Raw genomic sequence first — 25,872 nt, 5'->3', positions numbered from 1 at the left:
TTAACCACTATGTCATCCACAGAGTCCTCTAGCTCCTGGTGCATCATGTCGTGAAATATGGCCGTCATTGCTCGTTGATAAGTTGCACCTGCATTCTTTAACTCGAAAGGCATCACAATATAGTAAAAATTGCCCATGGGTGTTCTGAAGGCAGTTTTCTCTGCATCCTTTGGCGCCATCTTGATCTGATTGTACCCGCTGAAACCGTTCATGAATAAGAACACGACGCTACCTACCGCGGAATCCATTAGTAAATCCATGTTCGGCAATGGGAATTCGTCCTTTGGACAAGCTTTGTTGAGATTTCTGAAATTTACACAGCATCTTATCTGGCCGTTCTTCTTCTTTACTAGTACTATGTTAGATAGCCAGCGAGGATGCTAGATAGGCTTGATGAATCCTGCGGCTAGCAACTTCTGCACTTCTTTGACTATCTGCCCTTCTATTTCTGTGTGAAATATCCTGGCAGGCTGGGCCACCGGTTTGGCCTCTGGGTCCACATTCAATGTATGCGCAACAAGCCCGGGATCAAGCCCTAGCATTTCATTGTAATCCCAAGCAAAAACGTCTTTGAATTCTTTCAACAACAGTATGAGTTCTGACTTCTCATTTTCTGTCAAGCTTGCACTAATTGAGATAGGCCTTGGTTCTCGCGAGTCAGACCCTAAGTCAACTTCTTCCAACTCTTCCTCTACCATAACCTGGATGTCTTTTTCTGCCGCAACTACCTCATCCTTCTCTTCTTCTTTTCCCAAACTTCCTTCAGCAATGCAACACGCCAAACTCTTGTGTTGCCCTTTTGGGTGGGACCCACTTGCATCTCACCCGTGGGCCCTACGCACCTTCATAATTTATACACAATCCTGCCATCAAGGCCTCGGACCCTGATGCACTGAGGTATCTCATCTGGCTCTACGGCAAGCGCTTCTTTTCTTTTCTTCTTTTGCGCCAGTAGCTCTCTTAAGTCGGGTTCTAGGTCATCTTGAACATCTTCCCACCTAGGCACAAAGGTGCCTCGTGGCTTTGAAACCGAATTTTCCCTAGATGGAGCCCATTGGTCATAAAACATGGTTTCCACCAAGTGGGCTTCTGCCTGTTCGAACGGCGAGGGGTTTGCAACTATGCATATCATCTTGCCATTTAGTCTTCCTTTCACACATTAGTGGTAGGTGGATGGGACTAGTCGGTGCTTGTGTAACTAGGGTCTTCCCAAAAGCACATGGTAAGATACTTCCGTTCTGACCACATGGAAACGAGCTAAAGAGGCTATAGGGCCTACTTTCAACCATAACTGAATGTGGCCTGCGGTTTCCTCACCTCTTCCACCGAACCCCGTTACTTCCATCGGGCATCCTTGGATCTTTCTTTCCGAAATTCCTGCGGCTTGCAAGGTGCTCAACGGAATGAGGTTTACGGAAGCACCCGCATCCACCAGGGCCCTTTTAATGGGGATTTGATTTATAGATGCTGCTAAATAGGGAGGCTTCCTATGGTCTGGGTGCCCCACCTCTATATCCTCACTACTAAACGTGATTTCTGTTGATTCCTGCAGGAGGGCCCTGTCTTCTGGCATCTCTGCTGACAGGCATCCACCCCTGCCCTAGAGGCGATGCTTACCAAAGCCTCCGTGACTATTTTTCTTTCTTTTGCTGTAAGTCCCAACTGGTCAAACAGATTTTTGAACTTGGCACTCTACTGAAGAGTGGTAATCGTCGCGGCAGGCAGGGCCAAGTTTTCTTCCTCGTCTTCTCCCGGGTCTGCACATATCACCACTGCTACTATACCTTTTCCCTTGTGGTTTGGGAGTGGGTTTCTTTGAACTTCCTGCTGGGTCAACTCTAATGTGCCTTCTTTAATCCTACGGTGCACTAGCCTGCGGAACGCCCAGCATTCTGCGGTGGGATGTTGTACATAGTTGTGCAAGCGGCAGAAGGAAGGATCCCTCCTTTCTTCCTCTTTAGGCTTTCTAGAAACCTGGTTGGGTTTAAAGATCTCGTCCGCTATCCATTTGTCAAGTAGCACATCCAGTTCCTTAGGAGTGCATGGTAAGGGTGGGGGCGTATCATACTCCCTCCCCTCTGTTTTCCTTCTTTGATTTCTAGTGGACACCGCCATAGCCTGCGGGGCGTTTCTCTTGTCTGAACTGGGTTTCACAGACTGAGCCGTCTTTCTAGCTTTCTGCAATAGCTGTGCGAACTGGGAAATCTCCAGATTCTCCAGGACAGCTCTGAATTCCCGAATCATATTGGTCATGCACATTTCTACTAACGTCCTTTCTTCACAGTGGTCGTAGCAATCAAGTGTTATGTCCCTGAACCGTTTGATGTATTCCATCAGATCCTCTCCATTCCTTTGCTTGGTCGCTTGCAGAGTTGTAAGCATTACTGTTTCTTCCCCGTGAATGTATTTAGTGCAAAATACATCCACCATGTCATCTCAGGTTGGGATTGATCCTGGTTTTAAGCCAATGTACCAGGTGTATGCCCGGTCGCACAGTGACTTTGAAAACTCCCGCAAACATAAGTCTTCATCTGCTACGTAAGGGCCAAGGGTGTCAATAAATTTGCTCACGTGCTCTACTGCATTTCCCTTCCTGCCATCGTACTGGGCAAAGGCCCTTGGTTCATACCTCTCGGGGTATGGTTTGCTGAGTACTTTTAGAGGATAGGGAGGTCTTCGTGCGTAAAACCTCTCCTTTGGTGTTCTGGCTCTCTCTTGCTCCAAGAGAGCCGCTACCTCAGCCATGGTAATGAAATGCTGTTCTGCGTTCCATGGGACACCTCCTGCCAGTGTCTCTTCTCTGTCTGCCGCATGATCCGGGTCATGCTGGCTGCCTTTCTCTTTTGTTTTGTCTGCCTTCAGTTGGCGGATCTCTTCCATCATTTGTGGCTGCGAGTGCTGCAATGATTGCAATACTTCGATAAAGGTGTTGACATTGTTCGCGGGAACTCTTGTCTGAGGCTGAGGATCAGCCCCCGTTCTATTGGCACCTTCTGTTTGGTTAAGTTACTCTTGGTGAACGGTTATTGGCCTGGATTCTGCTTGTGAGGGTACGACACTCATATTCCGTGTCGTCCTGGACTTTGGTGGTATTGTTTGCGAAGGGCTCTGTTTTCTTTTCTTTTCTTTTGCCCTTATCTGCTTCCCAACTCCCCAATGGAGTTGCCAATTTAATGTAGGGGTCTTTTTTGTGTATGTGTGTTGGGCTGGGCTGCCTCCTGCGGTAATGGGCCCGAATGTTTCTGAGTAAGGGAGTTGGGGCCGGTCCAATTGTAACTCAACTTGAGCCGGTTTGTGCATAAACTTATGCCTCGTCTGCCAGGAGTAAGCTTACGGCAAGCAGAACTGTTTCAGACGAGTTACGGCAGACAGATATAATAATAACCAAAACAGAATATTCTGACTATTTAAATAAATAGCTATGTAATCCCTACTTATAAAGCACGATTACAATTATGATAATGTCATTCACAGAGAAAGTAAAGGAGAAAGAAAATAATATAAACTAATCAAATAGGCATAAATCAAGTTTTAAGTTTAGTCTACCGAAGTAAAGCCAAAGAGGGGAGAACGCCTCTTCTCAATGCAAATAATCTCCCAGGAAAAAGATCCTCCCATGGGGATTAATGGCTTTGAAGGAGTCGGACCTGAATGGTTATTGCCCAAAAGAGGTCCTTGTTATGTTTTTGGAAGAGAGCAGGATTTGAAGGGGGAGAGAGGGAAACTGATCTACTGGTGCATGTCCACTGTATTACCTCTCATTTTTCCTTAATTTTCTCTCTTTTCTTCTCTGTTTTTTTTTTCTTATCTTTTTTCTCTTTTTTTTACTCTGTTTTTCTTTTCACTCCGTAAAATGCTCTGTTTTTCAATCCTTTTCTCAGGGCACGGCAAGGGCCTTTTTATAGTGCCTACCGTGACCAATGTTTTACCACTTTGCCCCTTAACCGCCTTTGGCTGGTCTGGGCGTACTTGCCGACCACCAAGTCTGTGCGACATTCACCCTTGCCAGACAAAGGCAGGTTTGTTTCGTTCCTCAGTCTACCGTAACACTTCTTTCCTACCACGGTATAAATGCTTTCTCTCTCTACTCTCAAGGCATACACCCAACGGTTCCCCCTCAAACTTGCCTCTTTTGGGTGGTTTGTCATCCCAGCAAGATGTACCTCCCAAAAAGGCTTGGGCAGGAGCCGCAAAATAGATCTTTTCCCCTCTCCCCACCACCAAACCATACCTCCTTTACCTCTTACCTCTGGCCCATGGCCCCACCACGTCCTATATTGGCTGGGTACAGGCTGGTGGTGTCTGGGCCTTGCGCGTGCTTTCCTTTCAAATATGTCCAAGAGTCTGCCTACTGCTCATGTGTCTGCAGTGATCTGGAGGCTCTCCGTCCGTATTTTCTAACCTTTTATGTGGGCTTTTCTTTGGTTTCCCGCTCCATTCAAGAGCTGGGCTTTGTCTTATGATGGGCCTTACATTTCTTTGGTCCACTCTTGATTTCCTTTATCTCTTGTAACGTTGGACTGTTATTCCTGCCGTAATAACTTAATCCTGCTGGACCTCTTTCGGGTCAGCCGTTTATCCCTTTTTTTAGTGGCTTGTCATGGGCACTATTTTGCTTTTACTTATGGGCTCCTATGTCCCTTTGGGCTTTCCTTTGGGCATCCACAGCCCGATTGCTTTCTTTGGGCTTCCTCGGCCTGTTTGCTAATTCCACACTCCCATGGGCTTTTTACTAACTTCATTGGGTTTCCTCGGCTCAATAACCTTATTCTTATCTTTGGGGTTTATGGGCCTGCCATAAACCCCTTACTTTCTTAGTTTGCATTGCCTTGGGCCTGCGGTGGCCCTTTCTCACTTTTCTACCTCGTATACTACCCATGGGATGCTATTTCTTTCTTTCCTGGCTTCTTTGAGCCCGCTTGCCTCTTCAAGACCCATTTATTTATTTGTTGGGCCTGTGATCCATTATTCCTGCCTCTTGGACCTAATGGGTTTTTGCTATCTATTTTGTCAATTCTTTGTTGCCCTCATTATTGGGCTTTCTTTCTGTCTGCCTGGGCTTCCACAAATGGCCCTCAACACCATCATCAAAGTTCTAAGCTAATACCATAATCAAAGTTCCAAAGTGTTTAAAAATATCCTCCAACATTTGCAAAAAATGCGGTTGTAGTAATGAAGTTCTTTGTACACAAAAGAGTCCTCGAACATCAAGATAAAATCTTTAAGCTTCTTTGGTGATGGAATGCAGCTGATGATTTTTGGATAGGTGGAGATTGTTGGACCGAAGGAACATCCTACATACAAATTATGATTACTCAATAAGTGCATATAAATAGAATAGAATGACAATAAAATATTACCAAGGCAAAAAATGGGAACAAATTCAAACAGTGTCCTATATATATATATATATATATATATGATCTAACTGATTTGGATAGAATTGTAGTGCTACTTAATTGAGGGCTCTTGCAAAAGTCATATCAGCTAATAGCTAGCAGCAAATCTATTTTCAGCATTGCATAGAACTTTTGATTTCAAATGGCTAACTAAAGAAATTAAGTGCTCCTGGTAAATAAATAACAAATGGCAAACTAAAGAAATTAGTATAGTGAAAAATATAGTCAATAAACTAGAGGGGCATGCACAAAAAATAAACAAGTACGACCATCATAAAAATTAAATATTGAGACATGTTAAGGTCTCTATTATGGAAAATAGAGTTCCACCATTTCTAAGAATTGAATTACTTTTAATACGTCTTTAAAGTAAATGTTGCAAGGTCCAACAGTTGGGGCATGTTACTATGTGAAACTAGAAATCTCATACCAATTAAAGTTGTGGTTTTGCAAACTAAAATGGCATGACTGGCCGCTTGGTTTCAGAACAATTTGAAATGGGATAAATGCTACTAGCCAACTACATGCCATACATGCTAGCTGCTATAATTAGGGTGGAATGTAACTTATCAAAATAAAATAGGGTGTTCTAAAGACAAAAAAGCAAAGAACCTAACATACTACAAACTGCTACTATCATTTAATAGCATCCAAAACTGTAAACATACTATAAGTATTTCCATCACATTCCAAAGTAGGCTAAGGAGAGTAGTATCATATCTATGCTAGCCTAATTGACTTGTTAAGTGACCCAACAACCAGCTATGTTCCTAAGAAAACAATGAATTTAAACACACACAAAAGTTATCAACACATTTGGTAACTATAACATCATTACTAGTAATATTCTTTAGGAACGGACATCTCTTTAAATGTCCCATTTCATTTTAGTGTTCCTCATGTGTGAAAAAGATAGGGAGAAGCTCCTAAAATGAATTAATCAAATAAAAACAACTCAACAAGAATCATTCAATATTACACAAAACAGTCAACACTCCCAATATCATCTAAAACCACCTTATATCTCCATACAAGCCACCTACTTGCCCCAATACAATAGCCCACCACACACACACATACACACACACAGTGTACCTTAAGTCTAACACAAACAAGTTCACTTGCTTTGTTCACACGAACACACACACACACACACACACACACACACACACACACAGTACCTTAAGTCTAACACAAACAAGTTCACTTGCTTTGTTCACACGAACTTTTAATGCCTCTTCTTTTTGCAATTTGCCAAAAAGGAAAGAATATATATAAACATAAGTTCATTTGTAATGTCCTTTTCTTCCTCTACTTTAAGTGAGAATTGAACCTACTGGAACAGATAATTTCAATTTTCAACCATTGCTTCAACCATTACTCCTAACAAACCCAATCATAAAACAAGTACAACAATGATGGAACAATCTGGTTCATCCAAGGTCCAAAGTAGCCACTTTGGTTATTGTATTGAACAATTAGCCCGAATGAGTAATTTTCCTATCTCTTACTTTCAGTATTGTAACGCCCCAAAATCATAAATAATAAATGTCTATTCAATCTAAATAATCCATAAAAATATTAAATAAATGTAACCAACAACCTAAAATCTCATCACAATTGTCAAAACTCTAATTCCACTAAAGATAAAATATCCTCAAAATAATTCTCTAGAACAATATTCAATACCATAAAAATAATAATGAAATTCTCAGTTTCACAATATAATTTGTAACTGTTGTCCTCCAAGAATCGCTACTCCAGTAATCCCTTTAATGTATCTGTAAGGGGGAATAAAAAGAGGGGGGGGGGGGGGGTGAGATAACTCAATAAGTGTAATTTACTAATATTGGGGTGTGGGAACAAACCTTTTAAATGAATATTTCATAAGACAAGTTTATAACTTGCAAAACTATCTGTATTTTAACATCAAACCCAATTTCCAACGATGAACAACGAAGCAGAGTATGAAGTTATCCTTACCAACCTGAGGATTGTAATAGCTCTGGGGGTCAAGAATTTAAAGCTGAGAACTTGTGCATGCCCGTTTCCCGGTTAATGGGCTAATAGTGAGATTGGACTCACAATTTACTTATTTTTGTGGGTTTAAGGGTATCCTACAATGGGAAGTTCCTCAGGATAAATGTTAAGGCCCTCAAGGATTATTGATCAAGCTGACCGAACACTGTTGCTCGTGTGTTTCCTCACTTGCTCTCTCTTTTTCTTTCTCTTTACTAGTTCTCTACTATCCAAAGTCTAACCCCTTTCTCTCTTACCTTTCTCCTATTTATAGCCTTCCTTTAGCGAGTCAGTAATGATTGCTTTTTAGCAATTCTCATGCGGGTGGGGCCCGTTTAGATTATTCTTAACAAAAAATGGCCCCACTTTGGAAATAGGAACTCAAATGTTGGAACTCGTGCTAGACGCCGAATGTTGCTCGGCGACGATATCCCCTACGGCATTACCAACGTATCCCGAGATGCATCCGAGCAAGGGTGGCCCCAAGGCCTAAATGGGTATTGGCCTAACCTACCAAGTATCGGAGTAGCCTATACCGTTTGGGCCTAATGGAAATGGGCCAACGACCGTACAATAGCTCCACTTGATTCGTTCCCCATTCTCGGGGATTAAATCAAGGCCTTTCATCACATCTCTAGTCATTTCTCAGGGATACGAACGTCGGTCATTAATTATAGACAAGACAGTGGGTGTTTTATGGGTATTCGGGGTGACAGGCTGTCTCATCAGACGGCCATCATAACTTGACGTTTCGCGTACCAAGGCCATGCGTGCAAAGGTTACAAAAAAGAGAGTCAATGGTTTTCCTGCCTAGGAATCCATTTAATGCTCCCTTGGTTCTTTCTCCTATAAATTGTGACTTTCCCCTATTCAAACCACTTTTCACTTCCTTACTCTTCTTGTGTTTATAGTTCCCGAGCATACATTTCCCTCTTGAGATCATCTTCCTTAGTGCCAACTGTAAGTTCTTTTATTCTTTTCCTTATCTTTTTAAGTTTCCTTCTTCTTTTCTAACATAAGGGATGGGCTTTTCACACCTTCTTAGGACTGAGACCGCTTTAGTCAATTTTAGGGCTAGGTTTGCCATTCCTTTAGAAGTAGTTGTAGCATACTGTCACGAAGATAACATAGCAATCGAAAGGCGCCCTCATGTGGTGTTCTTCCCGTTGATGGGTATATTAGAGGGTGGGGTAAGATTTCCAGTAGATCCATTAAGATTTCCTAAATCCTGAAGAAGCAACATATGTGTTGCGAGAAATCTATGAAGGTGTATGTGGTAATCACTCAAGACCTCGATCTTTGGTGGGAAAGACAATCAAGGCAAGCTACTTTTGGCCAACTGTGCAAAAAGATGCAGTTAAACTCGTCAAAAAATGTGATAAGTGTCAATGGTTCGGAAATGTACAGCACATTCCAAGAGAACTAATGATGAGCATTTCCTTACCATGGCCATTTTCCACCTAATGGATTGACATCGTTGGTCCACTCCCATGAGGGAAGAAACAGGTTAAGTTCTTACTTGTCTCTATTGATTATTTCACTAAATAGGTTGAAGTACAACCATTAGCAGTGATCACTGAAAGCAAGATATAGAACTTCGTCTGGAAGAACATTGTTTATAGGTTTGGAATCCCAAGGACGATCATCTTTGACAATGGTTGGCAATTTGATAGCTGTAGATTCAGGGAATTTTGTGCGGAGCTAGAAATTAAAAAAAAAAAAAACCACTATTCATCACCTAGCCATCCACAGGCGAACGAGAAAACAGAGGTAACAAATCGTACTTTGCTCAAACTCATCAAAGCACAACTTGAGGGGGTAGAAGGCACATGGCTAGAGGAGTTACTAGGAGTAATATGGGCTTATCGAACAACTGTAAGAACACTAACAGGAGAAACGCCATTTAAGTTGGCTTTTGGTACGAAAGTAGTTATTCATGTTGAAGTGGGGTTGTCTAGCCTTAGGCTTTCCCATTATGACGAAAGTTCAAACAATGACGAGCTGAGACTTAACTTGGATTTTTTATTTGAAGTTAGAGACAAGGCAGCCCTAAGAATGGCTCGATATCAACAGAAGATGGCAAAATACCACAATTAAAGGGTAAAGCTCAAAAGGTTCTCTACCCCGACGATATGGTGCTACGAAAAGTCTCACAAGCCACTAGGGATCCAACCCAGGGAAAGTTAGGCCCTACTTGAGAAGGCCCATATAAGGTCGTCCATTACTCAAGAAGAGGAAGCTACTACCTGAAGGATCTCGACGACAATCTATTGCCTCGTCCGTGGAACGTGGAGCACCTCAAGAAGTACTATCAATAAGAAGTACTTGAATCAATAAGCTCTGTCCATAGGAGTACCTCGCTTGACGATGCATTAGATAAGCGAGATTTCATTGTTTTTCCTTTAAGCATTTTTCCTTTCAAAATTTTAGTTTGGTCTAGTTATTTTCAGTTATTTCCCTTGTAATCCCTTTACAAATAAGGGTGCATGAAATAATAAGGCTCCATAAGCCATCTCTTTTTCAATAAGTTTAATCTTCAATTCAGTCATTCATAATGACAAAGCCTTAAGGTTAAATTTATAGACGAGATTGAGCCATGAAAAGGAGATGCCCATGCATAAACGATAAAAACTCCATTGATGAGTTCAAATCAAAAAAGAAATCTTCATATGGTAAAAACTCAGACGACGAGTTTAAATCATCAATGGTAAAAACTCAAATGATGAGTTTAAATCATAAACATGATAAAAACTCTAACAACGAGTTTAAATCATAAACTTGGTAAAAACTCTAACAAGAAGTTTAAATCATCAATGGTAAACTCCAAGTTCAGATCATACATGCCCAAGGGAAATATCATGTATGACCAAAAGAAACTCAAACAACGAAGTCTAAAGTTATGACGAAAACTTTAAGGTTTAAGTAATAGCAAAACTTCTTAAGCAAACTACATTAGAAAAATGAAACTAAGGCTGAAGGCATGAATAAAACAAGAGTAAAACAAGAGGCATATGCTATTCTCAAAGACGAAGCCTCAAAATAGGAGGCATCCAAAATATTCATTGTTTTTGAAGCCTCAAAACATGAGACAACCAAAAAAAAAAAAAAAAAAGAGAGAGAGAGAGAGAGAGAGAGAGAGAGAGAAAGATATTGAAAGTGTTCTTTCAGGGAGTAGTGACGACCTCCTCAACATGGACCTCGTCCATACGAGCCTCGTCCACAGTTCCACCCACAGCAGTACCATCTCCTTCAACAACAACAGCTTCTCCTTCCTTCTTTTTAGTCTCGTTGGCAAGGATCTTAGTGTCAATGGCTTCGAAGTCAAGGTTTACGAAATCCGCTACCTAGCTATGATGCTTCATCATCCACCTACGAAGAAGCATGAAACCCTTGAAGTACTGGACGAACTAGAGATTAGAAAAGCAATCAAACTCCAAAACTTTAGTGATCACCTTCTCACACTCCTTGTTTGTCTTTAGAAGGGCAACTTGAATCTCCTCGTCCTTCTGAATGACGAGCTTCTTTTCCACCTTCAACGCATCTTTGAGCTCCTTCACCTTCTCCTTAGCCTTCGTCACCTGGTCCATCACCTCGATCAAGTCTTTCCTCAACCTCGAGCTTTGAACCTCAACTGAGTCGACCTTAGAGTTGGCGACCACCACCTTCTCCTCATTGCTCAAATAATCTGTCGTCAAACGCAGGGATTCTCCAAGAACTTGAAGACAAAAGCAGAATTAGAACTTTTAATAGGTGTAAAAACCCAATAAGCAACAAAAGCAACTCAGTAAAATACTTGCACAAACTTATAAATATGATGGCTTACCAGTTCGTGAGAAAGGTTGGACAAGAGGCCTCTAAGCTCGTCATCGGTGATAACGTTGTAAGCTCGTCCAAAGGCCACGGCAGGGTCTTCCCAGACTCTCTTGCCAACCTTACCCTTCCCTTTGGAATGAGTGATTGGAGGTGTGAAGGTCATCATCTCAAGAGAAGGTGTGGGAGAAGATAGAGTACCAACAAGAGACAAGGGGGCAGGAGTTTCATCTTTTCCTTCATCTAGCTTGTGTTTCTTCAATCCTAGGGTAAGCTGGGACAAGGCTCATTTTTCAGACTCTTCACACGGGCCTATTTGTCTTTGCTATACCTAGTAGCCATTTCTGCAAACAGAAAGTCAGAGAGAAGGACGGGCTTTTATAAAGAAAAGGGAAATAAAAAGAGAAGACAAGCTGAGCATACTCTTTTCTTCCCGAGCAATCTTCTTTAACACAAATGCAAAGGGTTCAGGGCTGAGGCAACAGTCGTATAAGTGACAAGGATCTACCAAATCGTCAAAATCTTCGATTGTAAGAGCAAACTCTAGAGCAACTTGAACTTATCCTTGATAACATCTTCCAATTCAAGGCAATCAGAGACTGCAAAGTAAATTGAAAAAGAAGAATCAGAAAAAGAGAAGCTAAAACAATTAGTCTAACAGAAAGGAAGAAAAGCGCACCAAGAAAGGGAATTTCCCATTTCCGTAGCAATGACGGGACCTCACCCCACAGGTCGTCAGTCATGATTTCCTATCCAAATCCATAAACAAAAAAGTATCATTATTTGCAGTCATGAAAAGATGTAGGAAAACTACGGACGATCCTAGACTCCCTACTCCAAGGAAAAAGTTCAAAGTACCTGTAGTGGGTAGAAGGCTTCAAATGATATAAATGGAGGAACTCATTCAAGGTTATCATGTCCCCATCATGGGTGGACACCCAAATTGACATGTAGCCAATGATCGTCCTCCATGCATTAGGGACGAGCTGCCCAGGTGCAACGTTAAGAGCAGAAAGAAGTTTCATGATAAAAGGATGAACAAGGAAGCAGAGACCACACAAGAAATTAGCCACATAGAAGCTCACCTTGCCATGGGCAAAGGTGCAAGCTTTCTCATTTGGAAGAGATAGTCTGGTGACAACCCCTCCAGGGAACTGAAATCTTTTCCTTATAGACTTCAGATGTCTCTTCTCCAAAGAGCAAGATTCTGAGAAAGCATGAAAAGGGATTGAAGACGAGGAAGAAGAGGGTTTTAAAAATGATGAGGGTTTCAACACTACAATCTTAAAATCTTTATCTACAGACTCATTACTTGAAGAGAAACCAGTTTCAAGTTCACTAGACCTAATTTTGGTGTCCCTATACTCTATGGTGGTCATCTCTAAGTGATGAGCAATCAAAGAACGACGAATCAAGGGATAAAGTGTGGTCAAAACAGGCCTAAAAACTGCATAATCTCGAGGTAAAAATAAGCCTACTTGAGGACAATGCCCACCAAAAAGCTCTAGAAAAACACCCCTAATCTAGCGAAGAAGAAGAAAATAGAAGGAGCTTCCTGCCTAACAAAAGCAAAATCAACCATTAATGGAGCTTTGAGAAGAGGTGTCTTACCGTACTAAATGTGCAAGAGCTTTTATTTTTTTTTGAAAACTTCAGACTTCAAATACAATGCACGGTGAAGAAGAAGAAGAATATGAGAGGTTTTTTCTAAAAAGGGAAGCAAAATCAATGCGCGGGAACACAAAGAACTCTCACACGTAAGACCAATACAAAGAGAGAATGTGGCAATCATCTGATGGGAATATCGCCTCACCTTAAATGTGATGGGACGAGAATCTCAAGGCATGAATAAACTGACCCACCAAAAAGGACTTTCCATATTCCTATACTCATCGAAACAAAGGACGACAAAGGAATAAAGGGGGCAACTGACAAGTAGCACTGGTCGTTCGTATTTGTAAATTGTCCATGTTAATGACGACTAAAAGTATGGACGAGCGTAAGCGCATTAATTCTAGACAGCATTCAATGACCTAATGATAAATGAGCACGGATCCGTTACTGTCGTCCAATGATGTGCATTTAAATGGCCATTACGAACATTAAAAGGCTGGAATTAAGTGGTCATTATTGAGCCATAAATCCTCCAACTATGGTACAAAGTTAAAGAGGCCAACAAACTAAGCATTTACTCAGTCTAAGGCTATATAAAGCCAAGAGAGATAGGTAAATATTCATATTGAACACACACACAAATTACTCTACAGATTGCAAATTTCTAAAGAGTTTAAGCTAATTTAAGTATCAGAGGGTCCTTGGTAGGCCTCAAACCGATGTCATTATCTACTTAGTTCTTTCTTTGATACAAGATCTCAAGGTCTTCTATCGTACTGACAAGGAACATATTGACGAGGCAAAATCGCGTTTTATCAATTTTAATATAAAATATGGTCAACTATAAAATATTTTACAGTCAAAGTGGAAAATCAAGCCTACAAAATGTAAAAATTTTATGCTTAAAACAAACGTAAAACATTGTAAAAAAAAATCACTCACTCATCTCTCCCTCTCTCTCTCTCTCTCTCTTGGCACACTGCTCTTTCTTAATCCCAAAGTTTTCCTTCCACAAACCAGATATTCAACTACTAATCCACTCGTAGACACCACTCATCACGGGCCATCGTCTAGTTGTCCACTTATCGGCACCACTCATCACTGGCTCTACCTCCACCGTCGTTAGCACCACCCACTGATTCACTTCCCTGAGGTTTTATTTATTTATTTTTTCATTATTCTCCATCGTCATCGTCGACTCCACCATTTCTTGCCCACCTCCACTGTCGTCGGTTCATCCTTTGGTTCTTAGTTTTAATTTTTTTTCCCCTTTACTGCCGTGTGGGTTTACTGATTTGGGTTTTTGGATGGTTTATGGATCATGGGTGGCTAGGTTTGTGGTTTGTAGTGGATGGCTAGGATGTTTTGTGGGTCTTGGTGTTGACTAGGTTGTGGAATGCAATAGGTAGCTGAAATGGTTTGTAGGCTGTGGTGGGTGGCTGTGTTGTGGATTTTGGTGGATGGTTGGCCAACTTTTTACATATTTTTTTTTTCCTCTCGAATATGTGGATTTGAGTGGTCAGTGTGTTGGCTTTGTGCCAATACAGTGGTGGTTTGGGTTGTCAGTGGATTGGTGGTGGGTTGGTTTTTTATGATTTGGTGGTGGTTGCTTGGATTTGATGGGTTGTAAGATTAGAATTTTTTTTCCTTTTCATTTTACCATTAAGCAAACACTTGAAAATGATTTTTTTGCCATTTTCATGTGGATCACCACTAACCAAACATTGTAAAATGAAAATGTTTTTAGTAAAATATATTTTACATTTGAAAATATCTTACTCCGAAACCAACGGAGGGTAGATTTGGTGCTCAAGCCTTGGTACTTAGTCATGGTGCTCGAAAAGCTTATAATGCTCTAAGCTTGAACTATTCTTCTTATCGAACTTTTTCCAGCTCAGGCTATTTAGGTGGTCAACAAGATTTATTTGGTTGAGCGATGATGATGTGACTTTAGTCACCTCTTTCTATCTATGCTATTTCTTATTCTTTGCAGCAATATATAACATTTTTTCATTAGAAAAGCTTACAAAGAACTTAAAAAAATTAGAGATATATACCATTTAATTAAGATGTGAGTATATTGTGTGTGTGTGTTTTTTTTTTGGCAAACATGATGTTCATGTGATAGGTTTTTTGGTACTGAAATAAGTCACATATGCAATTTACTTCGGATATATATATATATATATATTTATTGTTACATTTAGTAAATATGACTCTTTAAGAGAACAAATTGAAGCACTTCAAATTATCTAGGGCTTTAATTGAAACTTTTTGAAATGTAGTAGCATCCCAAACTATGGGAAGGATAATTTAATTTGTAAAAAAAGTAAAAGGGAGGGGGAGGGGTAGATTGGGCTTTTAGAGACCCATTTGATTAAGCCCAAACCAAACAAGAGATACTCTTTTGCACCATAAAGGCCTTCCCCTGTAGTTGTACTCAGCTGAACCTCCACCAAGTACCAGACTTGCTTGAGTTTCGCACCCGAGAGTTGAGAAATCACTTGTAATCAGCTGCATCAATTATCATTCGCATTGCAGGCATTTGGGATTCTCATTCTATAAAAAGTAAAAACAATAAAACTGTGTTTGTTTGTTAGTGTTTTAACAAAATGCCAAGTGAGAAAAGCCCCGGCTTGAAAATCCTCTGGGTCTGGACCCTCGGCACCGCCGCTAGTACTCTCTCTTTCTCTTACATAATATATTCATGGTCTTATACACATACACACACATATCTGAGCTTTTTGTTTTTGCAGTACTTGTTACGAGTGTGGTGCGGACAAGACTGAGGGACATGGAGTCTGTCATGAACGGACAACAACAACAGGAACCCATTTCCTCTGATGTGCTTCTGGTGGACACGGACACGGTGCCGGGGTCTGAGGATGTTGTGCGAGAAGAAAGATCATAGGTTTCGATCAAACACCCCCCTTTTATTTTTGTTTATTTATTGGAATTTAAGGTTTTGTTTGTGTTTCATGGGGATTTGGTGGGTTTAGAAAAGTATGCGCACTATGTGTTTACTGAATGTTCTAAATGAAAATGTAAAATCCCATTTTGGGTTTGTTTATTTCGGTATGTTTTCCTCACTCATAATTGACTACATTAACATGTAAAATTTGGTGTGTACCTAAAATTACTATTTTTAAGTGCCTAAGCTACATAAGGCATCGTAGTACTACTTTTGGGGTGGGCAGCTTAGATCTTGAGAGTTGAGACCTTCGTCTCCTTTCTCCTTCTCCTTGGTTACTTAACAAAAAACAAAGTTTGATTTGGGTAAGTTTTAGATTGAGTAGTAAAGAAATGAGTATTGGCCGTGAGGATTAAGTTGCCTTGCCGCAATTTAAAAGTGTGGCCTGATTTTTTTACCAATAACCAAAATTTGCCCCCAAATACTAGTATATATCCCGGCAATATGTTCTCTCTCAACAGTCCTTCTTCAACAATTTCCTACGTATCACCTCTTGCTTTGGTCCTCTGCTTCAATTTTTGCCTTTCTTTGCTGCTGGGCCTGCCTCCAAATCTCAAGTAAGCTTATTCTTCATTATTTTCCTTGAATCTTTCCTATAGATTTGGGTTTCTGCATGTTGGTTTAACAATTTATTTCAACGGAAACTTTGTTCTGTTTATACTAGAGATTTGGGTTTGGTTTTTAGTTCTTGGTTTAGCAAATTAAATTTAGTTTTGGGAATTGCTTTGAGAGTTGGAGGCAATGGTTTTATTTCTTGGAGAAAAAAAAAATAGAACAAGTTTGAAAAAAAAATGTTATTGTTTAAAGGTTAGTGCTAGAACTTCAATTTGATTCTTAGATCAAAGTGGATCTTAATGCTTTTTTGCAATGGACCGTATGATAGTTGCACACACGTGTTTGAGAAAATAACAAAGAGATTGGATTCCAATGAGATTGGCATGATTGTGACAGAGGTATGCCTATAGATATCCAACGGAGCGTATTCCCTTTTCTTTTTCTAATTTTGCTACTTGTTATTATGATGTTTGTTGGATGGCTAAAACTTATTAAGATTTTCACTCTTGTTAAAATGCAATGATGGCCCTTTGTGGACTGAACTTTGGACTATAATTAGGCTCTTGATTTTTTATTCAGAATATTCAAGGTGTTGGTATGCATAGACATAGTAGCTCCAATTCAAGGTGTATTCAAGGTGTTTCATTTTCACCTTAGAATTGACCACATAGACGTATCTGCTGCTTGTCCGTTATATATGTTCACTTTTTTGCTTTGGAGCAAAAAGGACTGAACTTTATGGTAAGAGTTTTATTGAGTAGTGGTTAAGCTTTAGCAATGTAGCAATAAACTTTAGGCTCTTCATTTTATATCCAGTGTATTCAAGGTGTTCGAATGCTTGTCTAATTTATGTTAATAATTATACTATTGTGAGAATTGATGGGAAGTGTTCATTTGACATGTATTGAAATTGAAACTTTGGGATGCAAACTTTGTCTTTCAATTGAATAGCACTAAGGTTTTGATTGAATTGAGTTCCAAAATTTTTGCTTTGGCTTTTCCTTTTTGATTGAGTGATTCTGGTTAGTGTTCCTTATTGCTTCCTGTTATTTCTTTTAATTTTTTGAGAGGAAGTATGTAACTTATAAAGACTTTTTTTTTTTTTTTTGTAGGGTATGTTTAGTAGAATGTAATAGACGCTGCAATGTAATGATTATTCTTATAATTTAGCTATTCAGTAATTTGGTTATGTTTTTATTACAGGAAATAGTCATTACTTATGAATAACTATTCTTTAAAATGAGGAATAACTATTCATCTCTAAAAATGTTGTAATAGCTATTCCTTAGTAGATGTATTAATTTCTAAAATTAATATATTTCCAAATAAACAAACTTTTCATATGCACATAACAATTGTGAAAATAAAAAATCATAAAAAAATAACTAATCTTTCTTTCAAATTTAAAAAATATTTTTTTTAGGAAATATAATTATATGATTAAGATATTTCTTAAAATATGTCTTAAGTATGATTTAAAATGCTTTCATTCTATTGTCTTCAGGGTTCTATTATTGTGTTGTCACCAAACAAATAAATAGTAATAAGTATTACATTATATCATCTTGTATTCCTTGTAATACCTATTCATATTCATATGTAATTATCGTTACAATCTACCAAACATGTCCTTCGGTGTGAAAATGCTGAAAGCTTGTGATTGAACATGTTCTGTTCTAAATAACAAATATAATCCTGTGTAGCAGTATAATTTCCTCTATTGTTGAAAAGTTTCAATTCTTATTTTAATATTGCTTTTCATGTTTTTTCAGCCCATCATCTTAACTAGTTTATTGCTACATTGCTTTCCACTTCATTAGTTGCAAGTACTGGCACCTAAGAAAGGGTTTTTTTTTTTTTTTTTTTTTTAGTTGAGATGGCTGTTGTGTTGGGATTGTTATAGTATTGCTAATTGATATGTCTTAAAGCTTTAGTTGAGAATAGTTCTTAGGGAAAAAAAGAAGCCTTTTTCTATATAAAATAATGGTATGAACTATGTTACAGTAGTGCCAATTGATCTGTCTTAAAGCTTTTTTTTCTTCCTAATTTTTTATGGATCATCATGCTACATCATTAACAAACCTATGTTTCGTTTAGATGGGTAAGAAAAATGAGACTTCAAATCCCAACACTAAACCATCCCAAAATGGCTCAAATTTTAGAGTTCAATGGACATCAAGACTAACAACAATCTTTTGTGAAGCTTGTGTGGATGAGGTGTTTAAGGGTAATTGACCTAATATCTACAATTTTTGTCTCAACTTGCCCACGTGACAAATTGTGAATGATGAAGTTAAAGTGGTGGGTCTATATGGGTCCACTTCTCCACCACTCATAACTTGCCACGTGGATAAGTTGTGGTCCTCTACAGGATCATCAAGGAGTTGAGTAAGGGAGGCATGTACACCCCTTTTCATTACTCAAAAGAATCATTATAGATTTTTCATTTTTACTATAATCTCAAACAAACCATATATAATATCTTATCAAATTTGTGAATTGCATGTTAGGAAAATATTTGTCACATTATATCTAGAATTACAATTACAATAATGAATTTGCATATAAGATTTTATGCCTAATTGATTTCTTAATATATAACAACACCATTGCCGATAGTGCAACCACAACCACACCCTTTTCATTAAGAATAATCGCACCAAACCCTCAAGCCACAGGATTTGAAAAAAAGGCTACATCAAAATTTACCTTGTACAAATTTTGCGGTGGTGGCTATCAAACCGTGGGATACACAGACCCATGGGGAATTTGCAATTAGGATTGAGCTAGTCGAAACTCATCCAAATAGTCATGAGCTCACCAATTCAACTTGAATACACTGTCATTAAATGGTGGATGGAAAATGTTGACATGACTAACAGTTAAAATAAAATTAAAAAACTAAAAATTTAAAATTTAAAGAACATTAAAATTTAAAGACCTAACTGAAATTTTGGATTTGTTTATACAAAAATATGATCAAGACATAAAAACAAAAGAACAAAAGTAAAATTTTCTAATACATAAAAATGCAATAAAGGCATAATAAGAATACGATTGAAATCTACAATCTTTGAACAACATCTTAACAACAAAAAAGTCATTTCCTTCCACACCAAACGCTGGCCAAGTGGTCTTGCCAACAAGGAAATCGAAGAAGTCACATAAGTACTTGTTGTAGTTTTTTAGGTTGAAGAAACTGTGTTGGCAATTGAGGATGCCATTGAATTGAGAGCAGTACACAATTTTGTAGAGGAAGTAGTATTCGTTGTCATTTTGGTGAGATGGGTTTGGGTTAAAAGGGATGCATTTGGTGTAAAAGATGTAGGAGTGAATTTGGTTTTTGTGGTGAGCTTTGTTGCGAATGTTTTGGTTGGCTGGGCGTCGAGTTTTGAAGTGGGATATGGTTTTGGTTGTGGTGAGGGAGTGGGGAGTGTGTTTGGTGGAGGCTTTGATGGGGAAGTATTAGGGTTTGGGAGGTAGGTTTTGGGGTTTGAGGGAGAGGAAAGGGATGGAAGAAGAAAAGGCAGCCATGGGAGTGGAGAAGAGGTTGGAAAGTGAGGAAGGGAAAGACTTCGTTGTTGGTAAAGATGTTCAAATATTGCAGATTTCAATTGTGTTCTTATGTCTTTAATGATTTTTTGTCTATAAAAGTATGAATTTTACCCAATCTTCAATTTTAATGTTTTTTTTTTTTTGGGTTAATTTTGATGTTATCTTAAAATTTTACTCTTGATTTTTAAAAATTTTATTTTAGGCCATGTGGCATTGGGTCATTAAAAATAGTTTTTTATTTTAGCAGTTAGCCACTGTCAACGCCTCGTAGCGGTTCAACCACCTATCGCAGCAACGCTCGCACAGAGGGCTTCCTCTGAGAGCCTTTGCGGGTGCTTATGTGAAGGAGGTCATTACCTTTGGTATGTAACTGGAATCTGAGTTAATTTTTAAGGAATTACCAAGGGTAAGTGAAATCGCCACCAATCATTGAGTTTTTCTAAGGTGTGATTGGTCATCTGACTCCATTTGATTTTATTACCGATCCTAAACTAAGAAAAAAGTCATTTTTCCTAATCTAATATGGATTAATAAAAAATCTTAATTCTTAAGTTTGGAAGTCTAGTTACATGTGGGGAAGGTGGGCACCCCACATTGACTATCCAAGGACAGTCCTTTATTTTGGTAAAACTGTAATTTTTAGACATTATTAATTGAAAACAAGCTATTGGCATTAGTTTATGGGGCTTTAAATATGTTAGGTTTTGAGGTTTGATTTTGGAATGGGTATGGTCTCAGTTTAATTTTGGAATCGATACCAAATTTTCACGACGAAAATCCAGCAGCATTTCGTCTTATTTTCATGGCGAAAATCCAGCAGCTCTTCACCTTAGGTGCATCATAGCACACAAAATGCTATTCTTACCAAGCTTTCGCTATGAAAATACAGCAACATGGTGCCTCATTTTCACAATGAAAATCAGGTAGAGTTTCGAGTTTGGTGCATTATAGCGCACCGGCAGGGTTTTGCATCTGTGTATACGGTGCATATCGACATGCTTGTACTGAGACGAGCCGAAGCCCTTCAAAGTATCAAGCGTGTTGGTGCGTGTTGCATACATAAGAAAACCAGTGTCACTAGGTGACATGAATCGAGACAATCACACAGCGATGATCGTGCATACAATATAGCATAAATATGCACTTACAACAATCGCCTTGAGCACATACCCACACTACAAGGTCAAGAGCTCTCATGACTAGAGAAGGTCACTTACGTTGTCACGAGAGTCCATACAAAGTGCACAATCACCCATATACAAGCAAATATAAATATGCATACATCATGCACAATGCAACCACATAGAGTAGGAAAGTAAACCAGACATTGCTAATGTTCCAAGAGTATGGCCTAACAAGGTACAGGAAATATAAAACAGACATTGCCTCACCTAGGGAACGCAACCCAAGCAAAGAGCAAGGGGACCTTAATACATGCTCTAGAGAGGAGGCTGAAGGAGGGAGATTGAAGGACATAACCACTCGGGGAGGCTAGGCCTCCAATCTACTGAACATTGCCCTTTTTGGGCTTGCGTCTTCTTACTTGCATCTTTGCCCTTTTTGCTTGCGCCTAGGAGGTCATGCCCTTGTTCCAAGCGTCCTCACTCCATGCATGTACATGCAATAAACAAGGAAACAAGCTAGTAGACAAGCAAAGAAAGAAACAAAGGAAATAGGGAGAGCTTGCAAAGAACATACTAACAAAGAGAACCAAATGGGGGCAAATAAAAGCATGCTAAGCATATGAAAGGGCAAACAAGCATGTTATCAAAAAAAAAAAGGGTGTCCTAGGAGGACAAATGTAGGTTTGGATTGAGTGCAAGATATGGAACCAAGGAGAGGAAGATTGAGTGCAAGAACACTACCCTGTGATTGTGGGGAAAAGAGAAGAATCAAAGGTGTTTGGATGTGTTTGGATATGTTTGAGAGAGAATTTAGAGAGGAAAAGATAAAGGATTTGCCTAGAAAACTGCCTAAAATCTTCTTCTTCTTTTTTTGCAAAATGAGGGGTCTGGTTGTATTTATAACCGAAATCTGACCCTTCGGCTTCCGGCAACCCTTGAGTGGTCGCTAGCCGCCACTGCCATCCACACAAGGGCCGTCGGCCACCTTTGTTGACATCAGCAGTTCTGTCTTTTTCTGGTCCACCTTTGAATGTGTATTTGAAAGTCTTTCCAAACTTGGATTGAGCTAATCTTGGTGTCCCTGGAAAGCTTTGGATGTTTAGTTTTTAGAACACTAAATAAATTGGAAATCCAACGGTCGAATCAAAAGTTATGGTCTCAAGAAGCATGCAGATGAGTTTTGCACGGTTTTCTGGATATCTCAACTGTTTTAACTCTAATTTTGACCCATGAATAGTCGTTGGAAAGAGAATTTGATAATCTTCGCAATGGCACTAGTCCCAACCCATTTTGACGGTCAGATCAAAATTAAGATTTCTAGTGCCTTTGGGAGTCAATGTTAGGTCAAACTTAAAAAAAACCTCTAAGTGAAGCGGGTTTGATGTAAAAGCATGAAAAATGTTGTTTTGAAAGGATTTTGACCTCGTTTGACTTTCGGTCAACTCAGGGTTGACTGAGGGCATTTTGGTCAATTTGACCGGAAAAGGCACTTCGAGTGCTCCGATGCCTAAACAGGTTGCACCATGTCAATCTAGATGTTTCCACGGCCCCTTGGAGGAAAGATAATTTTTTGGAATTTTCAAAGTCCGATACGCAAATCGAGAGCGAACAAAATACGGTACATACTGTCACGTTAACATTTTCCATCCTCCACTTAACGGCAAAGACTATTTTAACACAATTTCGAAAAGTTAAAGACTAAATTGACACGTTTGAAAAGTGAAGAACCAAATTGACATATAGAGTAAGAGTTAGGGACCAAATATGTAGTTTACCAAAAAAAAATGATAGAATGGGTAGTTCAATATAAAAACACTCATAAAAAATATTTATTAATAATTATCATAATTACATTTTTAATGGTTCCATATAAAAACACAATCATAATAAATACCATAATTATCAAATTTCATATTTTATATTTTATATAGAAACACAATCAAAATAAATGTATATTAATAACTATCATAATTATCACGTTTCATATTTATACAAAAAATAAAAGAGGGATAAGTTCATTTCATTTTTCATTAATACCATATTTTATTGAACTTTCTCATGCATTGCATGAATTGTTAATTAGTTGTTTTGATGAAAAATCTTGTGTAGAAATAGTTTTTTGCATTTTTCTATATTTGGTAGTATCAACAAAAAGGAAAAAAAAAATGTGTTAAAAGGAAGGAAAATTATTAGGTACTCCCGGAGTACCATAAATGCATACCCCCTTCTCTTACATGAATGGTGGGTCCCACCATGAATTTAATTAGTGGGACCAACTATTCATGTGAGAGGAGGGAGTACGCATTTATGGTACTCCGGGAGTTTATAATAATTTTCCTAAAAGGAAAACCATCTATTGGCTTCCTTATTTAGCTTAACATGAGATAGAGTTGATTTTTAGAAAACAACTTTATCTCACACCAAGCTAAGAAAAGAAAATTCAAACATAGATAAAGTTGTTTTCAAACATATGGAAAATATTTTCCAAGTTCTAAGTTTCAAGTTTGAAATCCAAAATAAGTTAGCAAATGGAAACTAGCTAACTACAATATGAAATCCAAAAGTAAGATGAATATTAAGGTGAAGTGAACATTTAATTATTCCTATTCTAAGATTATTATAACCACCGTCCTAAATTCCTAATTATTATCATCTATTTCATCATCTATGTAGACATTATATATTTGTATACTAGAGCTGCAAAAGACATCAATATACAATTTCACACTCAACTATTCAAGTTATACCACTCATCAACAATTAAAGAGCATGCTAAAAAAAATCAATCAATCAATATAAAAATACAAGTATAAGTGATAAAATTATATATAAAAAAATATTTTAGTAATATTGGAACAAAAATTAGTATATTGATCAAACAAATTTAACAACATTATAGTTTAAAAGGTAGCAAAGCTAACATCAAATTTTTCATTTAGAAATGTTGAAGCATTCATTCATTTTGATTACAAGTGAACTAGAAACTAGAAAAGATTTGCTTAGGTTAACATAATTTTATAAAAATAAAATCAAAAGTCATACTGTTACAACATGAAAATATAAAAACCCTTAAAGGTTCATCAAAACAAAAAAATTATCCCATAAAAAAAAAACAAAAAAAAAAAAAAAAACAAACAAACAAACAAACAAAAAATTTTCGTTTTTGGTAGGATTGGTAGGATCCCATACGATCCTACAATCCTATATGATCCTACACAATCCTACGTATGATCCTACCCTTTTTACGATCCTAGTGCGATTCTAAACGTTTTAATGAGGTGGGATCGTAAAATCGTGTGATCTTACAATCCAAATCACGATTTTGACAACCATGAATAAAACTCGACCTCAAAATTGCCAAGTTGATTTTAGTGATGCCCAAGTGAAATTGAATGCTGCATTCATAGCTTCAGCTGCATACAAATATCTAGAAGGGCTAGATTTTATTACGGATGAATTCAAGAAATCTGTAGAATGTGATCGTGAATACACATTGAACCCCCCAAAACGTGAATCACCACTATTAGATGACACGCTCAAAGTGCAGAAGCTAATCAATATTACTTTCGTTATAGTTGGTGAGATCATGTCAGCATAATGTATATGTGATCTATAATAAAATTAGGCCTGCCAAGGTCCTTGTAGCTCAATTACTAACTCTTGTTGTTATTATAAATAAATAACAAATAAGGACCTATTTGTGTTAATATCTATTTGTGTGTGTGTATATAGCTTTTTTACTATTTTTTAACGGTTGCTTTAACATTTTTTGATCATTACACATGTTAATACCAAGTTTTTTAATAATGCTAAAAATATCACCATAGGTTAAATCATCATATTTAATGGTACCATTTTTATCAGTTAATTTTTCTTTTACCTTTTGAGCAAAATGAGGAGATAGACCAACAATAAACTTCTCTTTCCAATAAGGTTTTAAACAGTCTTTCTGGAGCATCATTCTAGAAATAAAAACATCTCGGTACCATCTGTAGTCAAACATAGTAGGACAACGCAAATTTTTTAAATAATCGCTAATACATGAAGAAATATTAGGAATTCCAACAAAATGTTTAATTATAGTATAGATTAGAGTATTGACTCCATCAGGATTACCTTGACAAATTCTTTCATCAAAAATAGGTAAACCATCATTATCTTTTTTAACAACCTTTTTGATAGATTCTCTACAATCTTCGGTATGGTATTTTTCCCACCAACCACGAGGGGTTTCAAAATAACCAGTAGTAAGAAGATCAACAATTTCAACATGGTCAAGATTATGATTGGTATTATAAGCATTAGCAACAATAGACATAAGACCCATTTTATCAATAATTTAATGCTCAGGTAAACCTATTCCATTCATAAAGTTTATCAGCTAGAAAAAGAAAACTAGGTTTGAAAAAATCTTTCTTCAAATTGCATATCAGGAGGAGTAGGTTTTGAATACCAATTTTTTGTGAAAGACATGGGATTGGGTTTTCCAACAAATCTTTTAACTTCAAGCAATTCAAAAACAGGTTTATCAAAACTTTTAGATTTTTCAAAATCAGATGCAGAGGATGAGGAGTAAGTATCTGAATCTTTGGAAGAAGAAATCTCCTTTCCTTTCCTGGAAATAGCACGAGCATTACTAGTAGAAGTATTATTCTACTTGGTTTTTATCTTTTGTAAAGCATTTGTTCAACTTTTTCGATAGTTTTAGTCTGAGTGGTTTTAAGACTCAGGTTTTGCCTTTGACCAGGTAAATCAATTAGAGGTTTTTCAGTTTTAATAGAAGAAATAGGTTTTTCAACTTTCTCTTCAATACGATCTAGTTGTT

The 25,872-nt window shown here is 38.0% G+C and overlaps 1 long non-coding RNA gene across 1 annotated transcript; it reads left to right on the top strand.

The window, feature by feature from the left end:
- Positions 1-15,189: 15,189 nt before the first annotated feature.
- On the top strand, positions 15,190-15,912 carry LOC126709902 (uncharacterized). Its single transcript, XR_007649512.1, has 2 exons — positions 15,190-15,518; positions 15,599-15,912. It is a non-coding gene; the product is annotated as an uncharacterized LOC126709902 (long non-coding RNA).
- The last annotated feature ends 9,960 nt before the right edge of the window (positions 15,913-25,872 follow it).

Source organism: Quercus robur, chromosome 12 (genome assembly GCF_932294415.1).
Source record: "Quercus robur chromosome 12, dhQueRobu3.1, whole genome shotgun sequence".
In the NCBI taxonomy this organism is placed as follows: domain Eukaryota; kingdom Viridiplantae; phylum Streptophyta; class Magnoliopsida; order Fagales; family Fagaceae; genus Quercus; species Quercus robur.
The sequence above is the reverse complement of the archived record's forward strand: the minus strand, read 5'-3'. Positions and strand labels throughout refer to the sequence as shown.